Below are 20,978 nucleotides of genomic sequence, written 5' to 3'. Positions count from 1 at the left end.
CTCGAGAGCAAAAACTCACTCATCCAAGCAAGAGTGGAGCTGCAGCGCCATCAAAAGCGGCGTTTTTGCCGCAGCAGCCGTGAAAAAAGTTCTCGCGCGCTGTTATTAAACGCACACGAGGGCAACAAACAGCCCAGCGGTGCGGCTGCCCACCTGCGAGAGCGTACATGTAATTTGCATCGAAAATTAATTAAAACACAAACATACACGCGCCAATATTATTACAGCAGCGAGGTCGCTCGCGTGCCCGCCGAAATTTACCTACGCAGAAAGTTAAGAACGGTGACCCGGACGCAGCGGAATTTTTGCACGTGATTTAGTGGCGGTGCTGCTATGCCATGCCGTGCCAGCGGATAAATTATCACCGTGTCCCCTGAGCAAACCGACCTTGCTGCGGCAGATTTTGCGTGCACGTGTACACACAGGAGATAACTTTGCCGGCAAAACCTCCCTCGCACAAAAACCCATTTTTTCCAGAGACTTTCTCTTATTTAATGCGTTTGCTAGGTTTTTTTTTGCAGTACTTTTCTTTTCCTAATTTTAAGATCGTGGCAAAAAATAATAAATGAGAATGAAATATTGAATTTTTTATATATCTATAACCAAGTGTATTCAATTTTTTTTTTAAATTAGTAAAGATGAGTGAAATTTTCTTTTTCATCTCTTTGTCTTGTTTGATTAAAATGATTAACACCAAATTTTTAAATTAAAGAAAAACAGCCTACAATTTGCTCAGAGTGCCAAACGGGATTATTTGTTTTAATTGAGGAAATAAACGCTTGTTTCCAAGCTAATTACAAAATAACATTAACAAAACATGAACGTTTAAAACAGAAAAAACTCGCGACAACTTTGAGGCTGCTAAAATTGGATGATGAATAAAAACGTTTCAAGCAAGAAAATTGAAAAATAAAAATTATATTTATCTCATTCTAATTAAATAATTATCAACCCCCTCCCCCTCACAATGAAATATCTGAGGAAACAAAGCGGTTGAATGTTTTTATACCCTTTTTGATTTTTTTTCTTATTAATTTCTTTTCTCTTCTTCTATTATAATGAAAATTCTCAAATTAATTTATGGATTATGGCAAACAATCGTTTTTCCTACTATTTCTTCTTCTTCTTCTTCTCTGATTAATATCTAAATAAACCCATTTATTTCTTCCTGTACGTGAACCTCAAACTTAAAATAAATACCTTAAAAAAAAATTAAAAAAAAATAATAATAATAATTTAATTCAATTCAGATTAAAACAGTAACAACGTCTTTAAAACTGAGTAATTTCTTTCTTGTCGTAAATTTTGAACTCAATTTTTTAAAAATAAAAAAACAAACTCAATTGCTGTGAAATTTAATTGGAAAAAAGTAAAAATTTCCAGACCTATAAACAAAACCAGTTTTTTTTTTTAAAGAAGAAGCAGGAAAAAGAAGCTTTTCTGTACTTGACAGTTATAGAAAGAAAATTAGTTGAAGAAATTAACTTTCACGACTGTTTCGCTAACGGAGAGAATTGTTAATTATTTGTGTTCCTAGAAATGATATATTTTTTTTCGCTGCGAAACTCTGCCCACACCAATTAAAAACTGATGATATTAAACCCGACGGTGAAAAAAAGCACCGCTGCGCAGACAAACGAATTTTGCTCATACTTTTTTCGGGCAGTTTCAAACACTCCTTTTTTTCGCACTGAGAGGGTGGAAAGATTAAAGGGCCCTTTTAATGCGTGTGTACGGTACACTCGCGCAAAATGAACTTTCTTCCTCTCACTCTCGTGAATAATAGATACTTTTTCACACCTCTTCGCACCTTTCTTCCTCGTCCCGGCACAAAGGCTGCTCTCGAGAACACACCGTACACTTTTTGGCGCTGCCACGCCACTGCAGAGGGCATTAATTAAATAAAAAGTCCACGCAGCAGCCAACGAATATAACGCACGACAGAGAGAGAAAGAAAAGCCGGCGGCCATATTTCCGACGAGGCTTAACTTGTTGGTCCGTTTGTTTAACAATATTAAGGGGGCCCTTCCGCATGCATCGCTGTGTATAAACTGCATATTTATTTTGCGACCATTACTCATCGCGTAATGGTCGCGTGTCACGCGGTTAAAATAATGCTGCCTCCGTCGAAAAATGGACCCGGTTTTTATATTCTTTTTTCTTTTGTTTTTCTTGTATTTCATTTTCTTTTCCTTTCTTGTCCCGAGGCGAAAAACGACACACGGGCGTCAAACGAGCTCTTGTTGACACATTTATCAACTTCGATTGCGCCGAATTTCCGCCATTTTCGCTACCCCGTGACAAAAGGAAGCTCTCTCGAATATTGGAAAACTTTGTCGGCGGTTGGTTTATGGAAAAGCGGCTGAAAAATGTCAAAGTCTGCGGTTGGCGAAGCGGAATTTTTAATCGAGTGCAACGGCATTCTTGCTTTTCACTGGCGTTGGAAAACGCGACCGCTGGTTTAAAATTCAAATTTTGAAACACACCGTGTGTCGTGTGTCAACCGCAGAAACAACGCAGGACGAGAGAGAGCGAGTGAGTGCTCTTCTGGGAAACGACAAATACTCTGTTGAGCACAAAGACTGTCATGGGTTTATTTTGAAGCATCCCCAATATTTATGTATGTAACTTTGTTTCAAAATAAATGCACTGAAAGCTTACAAAATTTTAGCTTTTTGCATAATTAAAAGAAATTAATTCTTGAATTATTTGCAAATAGTCATGAAAAAATTAAAATAAAACTGTTTTTAAAAATTTAAATAAAAATTTTTAATTTCATTCATAAAGTGTATAACTTTTTATATTTTACAAACTTAATATGGAAAAATGTTATTTTAAATTAAATAATTATATTTTCATTTTATTTTATTAAAAAAATTTGTGACGCGACGGCTTTTTAAGACCGTGGGCAAAAATAGGCCTTTTAATTTACGTGTCAGATTATTATTTTAATATAATATTTTAAATAGCAATCAATGCTGTGACTTAATTAAAGATTAAAAAATCTGTCTTGGTGTCACAAGAAATAGTTTGATTAAAAAATTATGTTCACAACATATAATTAAAAAAAAAAAACATTATGTACTTTTGATCTCACAAATTTTACTTCCCTGTGCTGTGAATGAGAATGAGACAACTTGCAATTATCTTTTACTAAAATTTTTAAAGTGAGATGATGAATAATTTATGTTTACAATGTTGTAAAATATAGTGCATTATACATAATTAATCCATTTTTTTAATAAAAATCAGTCACTGTATCATTGCTTTTCTTATTTTAAATTAAGACTTGCATATTCATAAACATTTTTATCCCAACCTAACGGGTGAATTATTTGTCATTTGACACGTGGAACATAATCGTGACGTCAGCAAAAGTCAAGAGTTCAAGACATCAGCCTTTTCGGCTTCTCAAATAATTGGAAACGGATCCCCGCCCACCGCTTTCCTTTTCATCGCCAAGATAATCAACAGTGTCACTCTATACAGCTGAATGAACTTTAAATTATTCACGTGGGCAATTATTAAATTCAATATTTCCAGTTTGAAATGTTTGAATTGATCAGCCCACGCTTGTCTCGTTCCGATTTTTAGAATCCAAAATCTGATTTTCGCTCTGTTGCAATTCAAATCCGACTTTATGACTCGTTTCAACGCACGCTGCTCGTCCACATTCAACGGAATCCGTTTTATCGTCAAAACCACTGACAAAGGGGGTATCATTAAGGGGAAGGCAAAAACTGCAGCACAAAAAGGGCCCGACGCGAGTTATGTTTATTTTTGCGCGCACGCAAATGGGGACCGCGAGCATTGCGACGAGGGTCGTCCTCCCGCAAACCACCCGGAGAATTTCACTCTGCAGGCAGAACAAATGTTGGTTTTGGCGTGCGTTTTAAATATACGTATGAACATCCTCCAAAAATAATAATGGTCCTCCCGCTGGATTCCGACGCCTCCGCGGGCAATCGATCTTTTTGTCTGCCAGCGAACATTATTTTCACCAGAGCTTTTATATTAATGCGGCATTCATTTTTTTCCTATTCGCCACTTTCACTGAATAAAATGTACTCTTTTTGCGAACGTAATAATTGTCTGCAGAAATAAACTTGTCCGCCGGAGAGTGGATTGGCAATTTATTGTCTTTGACGCGTGCAGCAGGAAAGCAGGTGATCGAACAGGCTGTATAATTTCCCAGGAGGATGAAAAGGCCGTGGAATGAGGCAACGAAAAACTGCTTGCGAAATGACTGCGAATTTGTTTTCCAATTGGAGACGAGCAGGACGTAAACAAGATTGTCGAGGGAAATAAAAAGCACGGTTGACAAAAAAGGTTATTTTATAAAATATTTAAATAAATAAAAAATACAATTTATATAAAATGAATGACTTCTACAACAACTAAATAGGCAAAAAAAATTCAGTATGCTTATTTGTTTTTAAATATTTGAAAGATTAAATTTGTTAAAATAACTGTTCAAATTTTGCTACTAATTATGTCATTTAAATATTGATAAAAGTTTGTAGTTTTCTGTTTTAAATGTAATTACTAATTAGAAACTTACTAATTTCAAATAATGAAGTTAAGTTTGCTACCAGGAATTACACAATATAACAGCCACAGTTTTTTTAAAAATCTGATTGAATTGCAGTTTTCGAGAATTTTATTTAGGTATTTTTTTTCCAAATAATACAATTAAAATCTTCATCACCTCTTTTATCAAATAAATACTGATCAAAATAAAAAATATACTGAAGTCTGCATATTCACCTGTTTTCAAAGGAATGAACTTTCATAATCTTTTTTTTACATTTTAAATATGTCAGATCTGTGATATTAAACGTAATGAATTTAAAATTATTTTGTGTGTAGTAATTATTGTTTTTTGTAATGGAAAATATAAATATGTAAGCAAAAAGTTCTCACGCTTTAAATCACTTCATTCTACGCTTTTGGATCTTATCGTGTTATCGCACAAGTCAAAAAGTAGCGTGGGAAATGTGCTGGCCACTTAAACGGTAAGCAAAACACACGCACGTTACTCTAATCTATAACCCCGTCGTGCGTCTTTTTTCTCCTTTTTGTTTTTTTGCTTTGGATCGATTGGGCCACGGACTGCGAATTCGGCTCTCACTTGTAGAGCTGCGGGATTAAATTTATTTCATCGCCGCTCATTACACCTCCCTGAAAGAAGGAAAACGAATTGGAGCAGCAAACGAGCAGTTTGTTTTCCTTCTCCAGCAGGTTGTTTTGCATTTTCAAGTAGAGGCGAGAGGCAGAGATAATGCGACGCCACTCTTCCCCAGCAGCAGATTTGAATAAAAACGAGCTGAAATATTAGGCCGCTTCCTTTCTTTGTTTGCTTGTAAACGATAAAAGAAAAGGGCTGGGGAAATGGAGAAGGGTGGAAAAGTAAAATAAAAAAGCGAGGAAAGAAAGAACAAACCGACTGAGGATGAGTAATCACGTGTTGATTTCCTCGCTTTACCGGAATGAAGTTGTTTTGCACCAAAGAAAAAGACAACACGCCGTTTTAATATTCTTTCCAAACTCTGAAAGCGGTCGAAGAAACTTTCTTTCTTTCTTCGCACTTCCTTTTACTTAAAAGTCCTATTGTTGTTCTTGTTGATTAAAAAAAGTTGGGAGAAACATTATTGGTGCGGGGTGTATTTTAAGAAGAGTAAGTTTCAAACTTAGATTGCCAGACTCCTTCCATCATCGACGCGAGAGCACTAGGGGAGATTGAAAGCTGCTCGCTGATTCCAATAAAAATAAACACACGCCTTCGTTTTCTCAGCTGTCGAAAGATTCCCGGGGCTGTCAGCCGAAGCATCCCTCTCTCGTCGTAAAAGTACCGAAATAAAAAATTCATGTGCGCCCAAAAACGGCCAAAATCTCATCACGTATGTGCGGCAATAATTAATCCTGTGCGGTGATTTTTTCGCCACTTGTCAAAGTTGATGATCGCAACAGCTGATGCCCAGGAAAATCGATCGCGGTCGGTTCGTTTTATCAACTGTCGCCGTAATTAAATAATCAGGCTGCCGAACCCGGCGTGTTATTTGATTGAAATCGCTGGCGTGGCAAATTGAATGCGAGATGGGAAGTATATATAGAGAGCGAGCTTCACCAACCGTCATCATCGTTCACGCAAAACTCTTCACAAGTGCTGCTGCTTCCTCTTAACCATTCAGCCCGGCAGAATTTTCAATTAGCGAGGATGTTGAAAAGATCCGACGATGGGAGCTTTCCTTTATTTCTCGCCACTCAACGTACGTCAGCAACAAATTTCTACCTCCTTGAGTTCTTGAGAGCGTCTTGAAGATTGACGTTTGATTGGACTTATAGATTATTTTGAGACTTGGTTGTCCTGTAAGTTAATTTAAACAAAGGCTTCGAATCTTCATGTACATTTTCAACAGCGTAATATATAAAAAATAAAATAGAAAATTCCACTTGAGTGTTTGATATGAGTAATAAATTAAAAAAGAGCTTGATGTAAATTAAACGCACTTTCATTAATTAGCATTAAATACAATTAATATCTAAAGACAAATTTTTTGAAGTTATCTTTTAATACTTAATGAAATTTTCAAATCTTATCTTTAACCTTCGAGTTTACTAAAATAAATTGTATCTATGGTTCTTAAGAATGCCTGAAGGGGATTATGAAAATCTGCATTTTTTTTAGTAGCATTTCCTGCGACAATTAAAACAAACAGATGACTTTGCAGAGAAGTTTCTCCTTCTGTTAAATTATTTTTTTGTATTTTTAATAAGGACGGCGGAAAAACCACGCAAATATTTGCCAAAAAATCTCCAATTAAAACGGCCTTCCGGAGCTGATGATAATTAAAAAAAGCCCCACCGCGGCTGAACAAACGAATTCTGCCCTGGATTCCAGAGTGGCGCACTCGCTAGCTCTTGCGAATTTGTTTCGCATTTTAATGGGCCCCCGGTGTCTGCCGTGAAATCTTTTTATCGCATCACACGGAGGGAAAGGAGCAGGGCTCGTATTTAATGCAGGCGCGGCCCGGATTTCTTGCCGCCGAAGCAACGAACGAACGAAGCTTCTCTCCTTGTGGGTGTCTCTTTTGCTCGCCTATAAATTAATTTTATCACGCAGCCGCTGACGTCGCAGCTTCGCACGGAGGCTGCCCTATGAAAAACCAATATTATTTCTACCGAGAGACTTTAATAAGCTTCGCTCCGTGCGCCGTGAAGCTGAATTATTGCCTTAATTAAACGCAGCCGTCTTGTGTAGCCGCGACGGATATCGTCGCTGAGAAAAGGAGGACGTGTCACATATGGTCCATTTGTGACAGCTGAAGTTTTCTATCGTTAAAATTATAAATAGAATATTTGGTGATACACAGAAATTGCAGAATATTGAGTGTAAGAAAATTTGTAAGAAATGTTTTCAATTAAAAATAATTTTTCTGTAAAATCAGAATCAATTACCAATTATTGTAACTCTTTAGAACTTATTGCTTTTTAGATATTAATTGATTTTTGATCAAAATTATTGCATTACTATTGAAAAATTAATTAATGGTCTATTTTCTTTCCTTCGGTGCCTTATAAGACCACCAAAAATCATGCAACTTTAAACTGAAAAACAAAATCGACAAAACACAGCCTGAAATTTATTCCTAGAAGCAAACATTATCTTATTAATTAAAATTTCTGCTTCAAAATTGAGGAGAGCTGACAAAATAAAGCAAATTTTTAATGAAAAGAAAATGTTTTGATAAATTCTAAATATTCTGAATTTCGGCAACGCAAATGCACACAAATTATCAACTTCAACCAGATTATTAATGGCAATAGCAAAAAACCAAATTTGTTTAATATCCTAGAAAATTAATTGATGAAAAATAATAGAATTTTTTTGCATTTTGTTTTTCAAATTAGTTTTTTTTTTCTAAATCTGATAAAATTAATCCATAAAAACATAATTCTGACCGATTTAATATATTTGAGTAATTTTCCTTTGCAAAATATGACGAAAGTTTGCAAGTCAAATTATGAATCCTTTAGTTATATAAACTGAATTTTGAATCAACCTTATCGATCCACGTCGTCGGTTATGCGGCGTCAGAGTAACCCTTCAAAAGGAGATCAAGCTCTTGATTGCTCACGTGTCAGTTTTAAGTAACTTTCACCCTGTTTAAGGCCGGGCTGTCGGAATTGCCCCCTTTTTTAACGGCTTCTCATTTCAAGCCTGCCAACCTCGAAAGTGCAATCAGGTGTCCTTTAGCATCCCCTTTAAATTCAATTTGCCGCGAGAAGTTCCAAGGGGCTGCCTCATCAATTCGCAAAGCCCAAATCATCCCTGCGCTGGATTGACTTCTGCGTTTTCCGGCCCACTTGCGCGCACTGCTGCCGGCACTGCAATAAACCGCCCTTAATCAATACAAATACACACACACAGCGAAACTTTCCTGCTGCAGAAGAGGCAGTAAAGAAACCTCAAACTGCTGCTTCTGCCAGTGTTGTGTGTGTGTCTCTCTCGTAAAATTTAATTCACGGCGTTTCTTCGCCCCGGGCTGCTCTTTCCTCCGCCACCGAGTGAGCACCTAATTCGTGAAATATTCACAAAGCCGCAGCTCTTTTCTCCGGGAGAAGCGGATTTTCTCGCTTGTGTTGCAGAAAGAAGCAGCCGGCTTTTCTTAGCAACTCGTTCCCACGCAAATATCAATAAAGCCAGATTGCAATGGGAATGCGTTTCAATTATGAATGCCGGATCGATCCATTTTTGCGCCGCGGTAGGAGGCTCTTTTAGTGCATTTAGAATACTAAAAAAAAAAACGTAGAAACATATATAACTGGTGAAATACTATGTAAAAGCTATAAATGGCAACATTTAAGCATACAAATTTTAGTAAAATCGATTGGTAAGTCGTTTTCAACAATAAAAAGGGACCAAGAAAAATAATTCACATAGATTTATTGTCAGAAGGAACTTAGGAGCAAATAGTGAAGAGGTTCGGCATGTTTTGATGAAAAGTAGTGGCAAATTATTTGTGACACTCAAATTCAGGGATATTCCAAGAGCTGGTTTATAATTTAAAAGAGAATAATTTATCTGAATAAAACAAAAACAATGCAGGATCAGGAAGAATTTGACTATTAAGCTTCTTTTTTAAGTGTTCTAATATTGAGAAGAGTTTGACTTTAAAAATTATTAAAACAATACACAGGATCTATTGTTTTACCAATTATCATCCATAGTCCTTACTGTTTTCCGTTTATTCATTACATTAATAATTCAAAACATTAATAAATATAAATTATATTGAATCAATTATATTAAAAATTTGTAAAATATAATCAAATTATTGTGCATTTTTAAATTAAAAAGTTTTAAACGTTAAAAAATTAAAAACAATTTATTAAATCATATACATTTATTAGCATTATTTTTTTTTGTCTTCTGTTGTTATCCAATAGAAGAGCACAATTGGCTGCCTGGTTGGTTAAAGCCTGTGCTTCTGCTTTCCCGCTTGCCATGATGTAGTGTCGGGCGAGAAACAGTCGTTTGCGAACTTCTTCGCAATGCCCACCGGAGGATGGCAAGTATGGAGTTTAGTGAAATATCGCGGCCGGAAAGTTTCTGCCGCGCCTCGCTTGCAGCCGTTTCTCCTTTTAATTTACGCGTGCACGCCCCAATTATTGGAAATATTATAATTTTTCAGCCACACGCGCGACCTCTGACCTTTTGACCTCGGCCACAATGTGTGCGTTTGAGCGTGGCCGCTGGAAAGTTCCACTTACGCTCACCCGACTGATTTTATTGGCCGTCAAATAAACACACAAGGCAAAAAGCGCTCTTTGTTTGCAATAAGTCTACCTCTGTGCTGGAAATCATCGTCGGATTGTTTTTTTAAGCAAAAACTGTTGCGCTTACAAAAGAAATCATCCGTTCGTCCCAGCGAGCGTCAGCCATTCAATTTCTTTATCAACCACAGTGCTTTCATTGTCACTGCGATTGGACAATGTAAAAAATTGTTTGTTCGGTAAAATTGAATTTTTGCTGATTGCCATGGGGAGATTAGAGAGGCAGACAAATTCGCAGATTTGCAGGATTTGTTGACTTTTTACGATATCTTGATTTTTAATCTGTTATTTTCACATGATGAGTGTTGATTGAAAATATTTTTATTTTTATGTTTCAAGAGTATTTAGAAAAAAAATCAATCTAATTATATATTCTATCTAATTATTACATTCTTACTCATTTGAACAGATACACAATTTCTGTAGAAAGGATTAATAATAAAATTTTTGCAAACTCATGTACAAAATTAATAGGTTTTAAAACTAAAAATACAATATTAGAAACCCCAAAAAACCTCAAATTTATTCAAATGTTTGCAATAAATTATAAATAAAAAAATTATATAAAAATATTTTATCATAATCAATAAAAATTTTTCCACAAAAAAGTTTTTATTAATAATTTATAAATAATAGAAAAATCTATTAAATATTAACACAATTTATTATAGTGCAAATATTGCTATCATTTGTTCCAATCGGGAGATTTTGCTCTAGTTACAAAGTTGGTTGCCAACAGAAACAAACACACTGTGTCCCAGAGCGACGAGAAGCGCCCCAACAGTTGATTAAAAAGTCAATTTCACGCGAAGCCTCTGCTCGGATGGGGAAAACAAGTTGCGAAACTGTGCGTGCGTTGCTCCGACTGCGAGTTATGCAACCCGGCTGTCGCGCACTTTTTCCAGCAAATCCTCCGGTTCCTGATATTATTCTCAGGAGCGGCTTCCGAGTGAAATCGCGCGAACTTTGGCCCTCGGCTCGTGCGTTACAACCCTTGATTTTATCGAATCAAGGAGCGAGGGTGCGTGGAGAGAACCGCACATTTTTCTTCCTCTTTTGTCGGCCTAGATGAAACCATTGATCAAAAGCATTAGTATGATTTTGCTCGGCTGCGGCCAGCACGGGCGAATTCCTTTACAAGTGGATAATGGGATCGAAAACATGAATCACCCCCTTCCACGGTATATATGAAACCCGCCCTCGCAACGGCCACTTTAATGATGATTCAAGAGGCTCTCGTCGGAAAGAGATTTTCCGTTTCATTCGGACTCCCACGTGATCCGTTTTTCCTCCCCTTGGCAACAGAGTGGAATAGTTTTTAATCAAAAATACATTTTCTATTGCAGTTTGTTGGATGAAATACGGCGGAAATTTGCACACCGTTGTGAAGGTAGGCTGATTTTATACGGCCAATAATAAAAAAAGTTTATATTGCAGTAATATTTTCATATTATAAAGTTGGTGCTGTGGATAATAAAAAAGAGCAGCCCGGAAGAACGACCGAGATGATGCTGATGTTCTTATTTCTTTCCTTCTTTCTTTATAACTCTCTATGCGGATGGGCAGGAAAATAAAGCTATTGACTTTCTGTAAGTCAATTTTATCAGTACGCGCATTTGTTTTTGGGATGAAAAATGTGTAGGTTTGGGAACTTGAGCCTATTTTACAAATATTTGTTTTCTGTTTATATTCTGACTGATTTTGTAAGTTCTTTTTGTTGCTTTTCAGATTCTTAAAAATGAATTAAAAAGCAATATCATCTTAATTAGAGTGAAGGTGAATTTTCAGGTTTTGTTTTTCAAAATAAGCAAAATCTTTCGTTTTCTTTGAATTTTTAAAGTCTCTATATAAACGCTTATATCCAGAGGTAATCTGCCAATATAGTTCTGGAATAAGGTGTTTATACTAATTGAAAGAATTTTTGGCTATCTCATAAATTGGAACTGCCATTTACATAAAGAATATTTTTGCGCAAATATTTTATATTTGAAATATATATAATATTTTAAATAGTTAAAGTTGGATTTTTTTTGCATCCTTATATTAATATTTTATTCAGATTTAGGATATCAAAAGTCCTGATTTTTTTTTCATAAATTTTACAGACTTAATCATAATGAGTTAAAATGTGAAAAATCTAAGTTTCCTAGTCCACAAGAATGCAAAAAATGCAAAAACCCCATATTTTCATTCCTTTTTTATATTTTAATAATTTTCTTTGCCGTGCTATTCAGGGAGCATAAATTATTCTGTCGGCGCGCAGGAAAAGAACACTGCAGGGGACAAAAAGCGGCGCAGCATCTCTGGAGGCATTTATTAGAAAAAGTGCCGGCGGCAGAAGTAGCGAGCCGACGACGACGAAATTCGTCTTTATTTTCTGTAGGAAAACAAGCAGCGCGGAGAGCGGAACGGTCTGGCTTTGTCTAAGTGCCATTTTTGTAGTTTTACCAACTTTTATGGGCTAATTGGACTCGCAGCTTTATGCGAGCCCCGGCCTGACCGCATTGAATCGATTTTCGCAACAGCAGTAAAATAAATCGAGACACTAAGATGATTCTCTTGCTCTACATAATATATGTGGAAAAAAGAGACAGTTTTCCACCCCTAGGGCACAAAAAATATACACAAACGGAGGAATCCGGGCCTCGTCGTTATTGGAACATTTTCCCACTTGGAAGTGGAATTCGTTTGAAGTGGATGTGATTTACAAGTAATAATAAAATTGAGACAGATATATATCGCGCGGCTCCGAAAGCTATCGGATGACACGTTCGTCCCTCGGCAAATAGATTCGCTGCTCTCTCTAGCTTTTTCGGGTCATTGCACGGCGGTTTGAAGCGCGAAAGTGGGCACAATTTCAGCCCTATCGTGACCTGCAAGTTGATCAATCTGTGTCAAAGTGTGTTTGCTTGTCCAAATTTAATTTTTGAATAGAGCCTCATTATAATATGATAATATGTTAAAATTGTGTTCAATTTCATTTCACATAAAATATTGGTAATATCGCCCTAAATTTTAAATAACAAAATTATTCCATTATAAATGTTTATAATCAATTTTTACTTGGATTACAAAACAAGGCAGAGGATTGAAAGTAAATTTGGCTTTGTCAATGTGAGATGCAACCCAATTCTGATGGTATATAAAATAATTTACAGATAAAATATTTACTGGAATTCAAAAATTAAATCATTTTGTAAAAAAACATAACTAAATTATGTTAAGATAATAAAATTTAATAATAAAAAATTTTAAATAAAAGAAAAAACTAAAGATAAAATGAAATTGTAGTGATTAAATTATCAACGTTTTATTTTTCTAACATTCTGAGGGTTCAATTTTTATATAACTCTATTTTATAAAAAAGAGCCTAATATTTAATGGTTTAAGTAATTAATAGAAAAAATCTGATCAATGTATCTTTTTACAGACAGTGATTATCTCTGTGGTATGTCATTAAATATTGTTTGTTATTTGCAACTATAATTAAAGTTGTTATATTAACAAGAATTTTTGTATTTGCATACTTTGCTGTTAAATTTTCAGTTTCTAACGGCATGTGATGGACGTTATGGACTTGAACATCTCAAATTATAATTTTTTTAAATCATTTGGCCTCCTCCTTTCAATGAAAAAAATTATATTTTTATTGGCCCATCGGAACGGTGTAGTTTGACAGTTCCATTTATGACCATCGTACAAACAAAGGAAACTTGATATCATTGTTGCAAGGGCCCCCATTGATTTCAATTTACTGCATTACTGATGTTACAACATAACTAAAAATATAATTAATTTCCATATTAAATTTTAGATTATACAGTTCAAGCAAATTTGTATTTAAATGAAAACGACTTTTAAAGTTTGAGTACACATTTCCATATCGGACAAATTGCTGTCAAAAAGTTATTTCGCGTCCAAAATTCAGAGCCAGCGGCGAATATACATACATCAGTCATGCAACTTGTGAAGTTTTTGCTCGTAAAGCCAGGGAGAGTGCTTTTGCCGGTTTAATTCGGAAAGCTCGTGTGTCGTTCCTCTGCGAATGGCTTGTGTACATAATTGTGTGGACTTTTCATGTGACAATTTCACGGTCCGGCAGTAAAGCGACGGCGCATTTTACGTACTCGGCGTCAATTTGAGTCGAGATGCATTATTGAGCGGGTAATTTGAATTTTCAATTGGGACGAGCGCCGAGATTTATGGAGAGAGATCATGAGTCATGCATGTGGCGCGACGGCTCAATTATGAACCAGCCAGGCAATCACTCACTTGATCAAATGTGCATGCTTCGCTTAATCAAGCCGGATTTCATTAAAAATTTATTGGCCTTAACACGACGTGTAGAGAGGAGCACGTTTATCCGCTTTCCTGTACATAAAACCGACCGGCAATTTGTGTGAAAAGAACCAGCCCCGTGTGATGCTACATAAAATTTTTATTCATTAATTTTCTTCCCCCGGAACGATGTTGATAGGCCGCACCATAACCAATCAAAATGATAATTTTGGAAGAAAAGAAGGAGGGAGAAAAACGCCATCAATCAGATTTTGTGACTTTTTCGCTTCATTTACGAGATAAGAGTTTTCTCGAGAACGCAGTCAATTGAAAATTTAGATATTTTTGTCTCTATAAAGAGTAATGAGCGTCGTTTTGACGAATCAAGAGAGTGTGTATAAAAAGAAGAAGTGCTTCAAACACTGTGGTGCGGTTTTTAAACGTTGGCCCCTTTGAAGGAGCAAAAAAAATTCATCCACTTGGAAAAATGTATGAAATGAACGATGGAGGAAGAGAAATGGGAATTTATTTACTCGTGATGAATTTATTTATTATTCCGAGCTAATAAATTTCCGCCTTCATCCGTTGTTTTCTTGACAAATCGTTTGGCTTTTTTGCGCATCTCAGCCGAGAGAAGTGGGTTGAAGGAAGGATTTGCGCGAAAATGCAGCTGCATCTTTCTCTCTTGGCCGATCCGAATGAAATACGAGCGTTTTTCCGAGAAAATAAGTCTGAGCTCTGCACATACATGCGACGACTTTTTGCCTCGGGCTCGATGCAGTATATGCATGCGGGTGCAGCGAGAGCTAAAATACTGGTGCAGCGCAATAATGGCTCTCGTAATCAGCAGTGACACACGGTGGGCTCTGTTTGCTCGCCATATTGGATATATAACAGCGCGCGAGTAAGTATAAGATGATTTATCTTCTTTCTCTCTTGCTGGAGAGCAGCGCGACAAGGTATTGTGAACGTTCAAAAGATTAATGCACTCTGCTCGAGCGCAAAGAGATGTAGCGTACGAATGTGCGGTGTGTTTTGCTCCGAGCTTTGCAGCGGAAAAGAGAGACACACCCGCGCTAAATTTATATCTGCGCAGATATCTTCATTTTCAGAGGTTGAACTGTGACATAAATTCAAAAGTGTTCATAAAATAAAAAGTATATCTTGATATTTTGTGTACGTTTTAATTATTATTTGTTCTTTTTGCAAGGCGCAGCAGCGAATTATTTTAAAATATTTAATATCCTGTAAATTACATTGCTATCTACTATAAAAATAACGAAAAAAGCCAAATATTTATCTGCTTTTAAACCACTTTTGCCTAAATTACTTGGAATTCTTGGAAAATATTCAAATTCTTTGAATTTGAACAAAATTCAATAACCACTTTGAAATTCTCTAAAGGTAAAGTGAATCAAAGCTTAAAGAAGGAAATTATGAAATTAATGTTAAGGAACGGTTATCTGATTGTGACTAAAAAAAAAAAGGAAAAATTGTCAATACATCTCTCAGAATCTCCAATATGAGAGGCAATAGGCAAGAAAAACTTAGCCAATACCACAAAAATACAACATGATACATAAATTTATCTCATAGCCACTCATGACTATTGTACTAGAATTTCAATATCCAATGCGTATTTAGGTTTAAAAAGCTATTTCAATATTAATTTCAGATTAAAATTTGAATCTCCATTTCCATGTTTTCTTAACTAATATAAAAAATTTAATTTACATCAATTCCAAAAAAAAAAAAAATACAGAGATTTTTTGACTATAAAATATTGAACTAAACTTTTTCTTTGTGGAACTTTTATTAAATCGGAACGGTGCTTTGATATTAAAAAGATTTTTCCGCTCCGTTTCCACAAAATTTCCCGTTTGATCGTTTGATTCGTTCGATATAATCATACTTCCTTTATGGATTATCCGTCCCTTTGCCCACAAATCGTTTCTACCTGATAGCTATGCTGAATTCCACCTATAATCGAATCAGTTTGAATGCCTTTTATTAAACGGTAGCAACGCGGAAAACATGAAAACTTGCTCTAATCAAACGCAGAGAGTTTGAACCCACCACAAAGCAGTCACGAATTCGGCGTGTGCCAAGAGAGCGAGCGTTGAAATGGATTCAATTTGGAATCTCCGCTTTGCGGTCTCGCGCGCTTTGCCTGCTCGCGATCCTTAATCATTTGCAGGCTCGGTGTGTGTTTGTGTTTCAGTATTTCTGTGTTGGCGAGGCGAATGCAAATGAGCAAATTGCACCGCTGCCTTGATTACACCGAGCTGGCGAAGCAGATTATCGACGGCCGCCGGATAAAATGTGGACGAGCAAACACCAGGTCGCTGTTGCTGCCAAAGCGCACACAATGCATTTGTTTTGCTGTTTGATGCGATGTCAGAGCAAATAATGCTGCCGGGGGAAATTCATAATTCCGCGGATTGCTATATCGCCGCCCACGCACATGTATGCAAACAACACAGTGCAAATTCATTCTGGCGTTGTGAGATTTATCGTAGCGGTTGATCGACAATACGGAGCAATTAGGATTGGAGCTTGATTGAAAAGATAGAATTGATCAAATCCATCTGTTGAATTAATAAAAAAGAACATCAAAGGGGAATTTATGGCTGTGAGTGGATTAAAAATGGTCTATTTTTGAAAAAAATAAAAACAAGTTTTGAGATTTTTGAAGACAGTTGTCGTTGAATTGATTTTTTTTTATTATTATGTTTGATTTATTAATAAAATTGAATGTTGCAATAAATTTAGAATAAAATATTAAATTTTTTCCATTCAATTAAAAAAATTACTACAAAACAAATGTATTTGTAAGAGAAAAAAAGAATGTAAATTAAATTCTGTACTCTAAAAAAGTTTCCTTTCCTTTCTAGTGATTGACAATTTGATTGGAACTTGGCGAGAACGGAAATCTTTGTATGGTTGCTTAAAGTAAGTAATTTATAACAGAATGAGAAATCAAATTACTTCCTCTCTGTTTACTTACGTTTCCACCGCTTTATATTGAGAAGGGGTGCTTTTACAAAACTCCAAACTCCCCAAATTTCAGGATCCTCAGTAACATCGAAAAGAGGAATTTGTTTTCGGTTGCCAGGTTTCACCAAATCAAAAGTTTGCTCCGATTTATTCCAAACAGGGAAGCCTTTGCAGGTCGCGACTCGATCGGAATGATCAAATAAAGTGCAACACCAGTGAGTGAGTCGGTTGATCAAATACACGGTGAGTGTCAACGTTTATTTTCAGGCTGTCGCTTTTGATATGCGAGTAAATATGAACCGAAAGGTATACAATGTTTTTTGTGAATTTCGGAACAGCTTCCACTAACATCGCAGCTCATGCCGTTTAATCAAAAGTCGTCTAAACAGACGGCAGAAATTAATTCCTAATTGGCAACTACAAGTTGAAAAGTGGCGCTCGCTTTGCTGCCTCCTCCGCAGAGTTAATTTGCTCCAGAAACGTCGTTGCCGCGCTTTTTTCCATAAATTCCCGCGTCCCTGAGATGCTGTTAATTAACCTAGGACGAGCAGTGCGCCGTTAAGTTTTAATTAGAATGACTGCTCTCGCAGTTACCTTAAGGTGCGCCGGCCTGAATATTTTCTTTTAAGACCAACTCGTGGTCTTTTTAAAAGTGTTAACATATGAATTTAATAAAGGTATCCTCACAAATTTTAATTAACATAAAAGTAGAGTTTAAAAAAAAAACTTTTAAAAAATTATATGAAATTCTGGAAAATTTTATATTAAGTCTTGGTCTAATTGTGAGAATTTTTAGAATTCTACGAATGAAAATGATGCAACCTGCTGGGCATGATTATCAATAAGTTGTTTAATTATGCGCAAAATTATAATCATTTTTATTTGTTTGTTATTTAAGAATGACCTAAAACTTTTTGAATTTCTTCCTTCAAATTTTATATCCTTAGAAATTCTATTAGGATTGGAAAAAATTTACAAGTGGCTCATTTGAAAGTGGAAACAACCCTTTCCAAGTAAATGGTCTTGGGAACAATTTGCTAAAAACACAAACGGCCGTTTCGAGAGTCGATTCCGTGGCCGTATTTTATTAAGCGTGACGGGCTCTTTCTCGCAGTCCCAAAACGATTCTCAACTCTCGGCTTAATAATAAATCCCGATGAGGGCGGCTTTCCGAAAAGCGGGCGGTCCAAGTGCAAATTGATATTTGCCCAAAAGAGTCGGTCGGCCCGTTTCAATGGCGATGTTGTTGCCGCCGCCGAGACCCAAATCATTTCTCGCGCGTTTGGATAAAGTGATTGTGCGCCCATTCGTCCGTTCTTTTGATGGATGTCGGTGTGAAAGCTGAGGCTCGGGGGCCACTTTGGCCCGACCACATTCATCGCTCAAAACCCGCCGCCCCGCTTTAACTAACAACCAAGACACGACTTTTCTCCTTTGTTTCGGCCGGCGTACGCAAATCTTGCGGATTTGGAATTCGTTCCGAGAACACGCTTTAACTTTGCACACACACAATCCTTTTTCCTCCTGCTCGCCACCACCGCCGAGAGGGGCTTTATAGCGGCAAGGGGTTGGAAAATCGCACTCTCTTGCGCACTTTGTGCTAATTCGCACGTTCCCCCCGAAAACAAACGTTTGTTGCCTGGAGAGGTGAAATTTACTGCGCGTAATCTTGCGTGGCTTCATATTTGCTCGGAATTGTGTTGGGGAGAATAATGGACCCTTTTGTAAAGTTCAAATCTGTACAGAAAATTTCAGATGAGGAAAAGTGGATTCAATCAATTTCATATAAAATATTCTTCAGTTCTAATATTAGATCAAATGAGGCGGCTTTCTGATCTCGGAGGCTTCAGAAATATCTTTGATGGTTTTTTTTTTTTTTTTTTTTAATTTCAAGTTACCCTCAAACTAATATTTTATTCCTCGAAAGTAAAATTAGTGTAAACTATCTGGAATTCAAAATAAAATTGACGAATATAATTTTTTTATCAAGCAAGATAGTAAGACTGAAAAGGGTGAAGAATTTCAAAGTCAAATAAAATGATCCGTCTCTTTTTAAAAGAAGAAAAATTCAGCAAGGAGTTTATTCAAGATCTAAATTTCATTGTATAATTTTTAATTCTAAAAGCACTTAAAACTTAAAGAGGTTTTCGTATTTGATTTTCTTCTTTTTTATCATCTTCACTCCAAAAACACTTTCGTCAATTTAATATTTTTCACAAATCTGAGGTATTGGAAATTGATCCTAAACTAAATAATTTGTTAATTTTAAGCCCTAGAGCTTATGAGATTTAAAAAACAATTGGATGGAAACATTCTGATTTTCTCAAACAAACAAAAGTTATTTTGGTACGTTTCGAGAAATACGCTTCTAATTTCTTTGTGATATATATTTCTGATTCTTTTATAAATTAAAGAAGAGAATGTTTAAATTAAGTGAATAATTTCACGCTTTATATTTTATCTTGAGAGTTCAAAAAGAACAAAAGCTTTTGAAGAAAAGAAAGGGGAATCATTTAAAAAGGAAGAAATCGAAACCCGATGAAAGAGTATCAATTTAGATAAATTTCTCCCCCACGTTTTTTATATATCAACCAATTTTTCCTTCGTTCTCCTTTTCCACTGACCCGAAATGAAGCACGCAGAAAAAAACTTGTTTCGCGTGCAGCTTTCTTGTGTGTCGAACGAGAAATATCACTTTTCCGCCGGGAATTCGCGACGGCCAATATATAGGGAAAAAAGTGCGCGGCCCGTTCATATTATATATATTCGTATTTTCCTCGTCTTTCTTCCATTTCTGGTGAAACCCTCTCGTCTCTGTGCGACTCAAATCGAATTCGGCTAATGGCTTTTCCTTAACTAAGGAGCGACGGGGAGAAAGAAAGTCAGACTTCGGATTGCTTTCAGTGACGATGACAGCCCTGCTGGGAATCCGTGTCGCCGAATGAATGCATTGAAAAGACGCACCCTATCTATCCATCTCTCTCCGTGCACACAAGTTTTTGGTCCTCGGAAAACAGACCTGTAATTAAGGAGAGAAAAGTACCGGTCGCGCTAATGGCCTCACTTTTTGCCCTTTCGCCCCGTGTTAACGCATCGGGAAAAAGCGGCCGAGAGGAAAGAAATTCCGTGGCCAAATTGCTTTTTAATACACGAGCCGCTCGGCCGAATTTAATAAAGATGAAAGGAACAATAACGGTATTAGTCCGCGTACTACATAAGCCCCTGCCCGCCTAAATTAAAAAATAATAACACAAAAGGGGTCGAAAAATTAATGAGTTGGCAGAAAAATTAAAGCAGACCGTACCTGTTGTCTTTTAATCCAAAGTGGACGCAAATCCGGCGGTCTCACGACGATTTCATTTTGCGGTCACTTTTGTCACTTTCAACTCGGATGCTGTGTTGCGGTTTCTGCACCGACTGACACACACCTTTTCCACCGCGAACGACTGCAAAAGAGCGTCACTCGTAAAAACACTGCTGATGCTGCACGTTTCTTTCTTCTTGTTTTTTATTCTCTCTGATGGCAGGGCCGATGGAGAGAGTGAGTGAGTGAGAGGTAGAGCGCGTACTTTGGTTCCAGGACGGGAGTTCGGCACTCGCTGCCAGCCGGAATGCTACTGCCGGGAAGAGCGCAGGCGGTCCTGCCGCAATCGCCCGCTGCTGCAGCGCCAGCCTGCCGGCAACACGCACAACAGGCCAGATGTCGCCACTCGACGATGCACTTCTGCCCCCCTTTCACTACCCCAATCAGTTTTTCGGTGCGCTTAATTAGTTTGCTGAATTAGCGCTTCATTTTAATGTTTTAGCGCCCCTAGGAAAAAAGTAAAGCTAATTTGAATAAAATTATTTGTTGCATTAAAAGATTT

The 20,978-nt window shown here is 36.7% G+C and overlaps 1 protein-coding gene across 1 annotated transcript in view; it reads right to left on the bottom strand.

Moving 5' to 3' along the window:
* The window catches only part of LOC132199890 (leucine-rich repeat-containing protein 24-like), a 43,547-nt gene extending 22,839 nt beyond the window's left edge, over positions 1-20,708 (bottom strand). The window contains exon 1 of the mRNA XM_059624979.1: positions 20,417-20,708. The gene's annotated coding sequence lies outside the window, so the exon portion shown is untranslated. The remainder of the gene's footprint in view (positions 1-20,416) is intronic.
* Positions 20,709-20,978: the final 270 nt, after the last annotated feature.

This window comes from Neocloeon triangulifer, unplaced genomic scaffold (assembly GCF_031216515.1).
Source record: "Neocloeon triangulifer isolate White Clay Creek 2 clone unplaced genomic scaffold, ASM3121651v1 ptg000014l, whole genome shotgun sequence".
Classification (NCBI taxonomy): domain Eukaryota; kingdom Metazoa; phylum Arthropoda; class Insecta; order Ephemeroptera; family Baetidae; genus Neocloeon; species Neocloeon triangulifer.
This window is presented reverse-complemented; position numbering and strand designations above follow the sequence as displayed.